The sequence below is a fragment of the Octopus bimaculoides genome, chromosome 14 (assembly GCF_001194135.2).
Source record: "Octopus bimaculoides isolate UCB-OBI-ISO-001 chromosome 14, ASM119413v2, whole genome shotgun sequence".
NCBI classification, from domain to species: domain Eukaryota; kingdom Metazoa; phylum Mollusca; class Cephalopoda; order Octopoda; family Octopodidae; genus Octopus; species Octopus bimaculoides.
The window spans coordinates 28,383,996-28,384,806 of record NC_068994.1 but is presented as its reverse complement, the minus strand read 5'-3'; positions in this window follow the sequence as shown (position 1 = coordinate 28,384,806).

The following is an 811-nucleotide window of genomic DNA, read 5'->3' as shown; positions in this document are numbered from 1 at the left end:
TGTTCTTTATGCGGGCGCCTGCCAGCGCGCTGTGGACCGGTTTAACTTTTCTAGGCGTCCCCATCATCTGAACATCTCCCCAGCCGAACTCTCAGCCCTTTGATGTCTCCGATGCAGCAATAACATCATCATAAAACCAGCCGATAAGGGTGGAGCCGTGGTGGTGTGGCGCACAGACCTCTCCGCCAACTTCAAGACACCTCCTTCTACTGCCATCTGCGCTCTGACCCCACGCCCAGCTACCAACCGACTGTGTCCTCCACTATCCATGACCTCATCTCCCAACTACGTGAACCTGTTCGTTGGCTACGTTGAGGATCAAATATTCTCAAGTTTCACTGGTCCCACTCCCGAACTATACGGCCGTTATATTGACGACTGTATTGGTTCGACCTCACTCTCTCGCGAACATCTAGACTCCTTCCTCTCTTTTGTCAAATCTTTCCATCCTGCCCGCCACTTCTCTTGCACTATCTCTAACACTTCTGTCTCCTTTCTTGACATCTCGGTCAGCATTCATCACTCCACTCTCACCACCTCCATCCACTACAAACACACAGATTCACACTCATACCTCAACTTCTCCTCCTCCAACCCTAAACACACCAAGCTTTCCATCCCCTATTCCCAATTCCTCCGCCTACGCAGGCTCTGTAGTGAAAACCATGGCTCGCCACTTCACCCTACATGGATATTCCCTCACCACTATCCACACCGTCCTTGCTAGAGCATATTCCGTGGACTGTGCATCTGCTCTCTCCCCCGAACCCACCCCGCCATCTCCAACCTCCCATTTCCCCTCACCTACCAC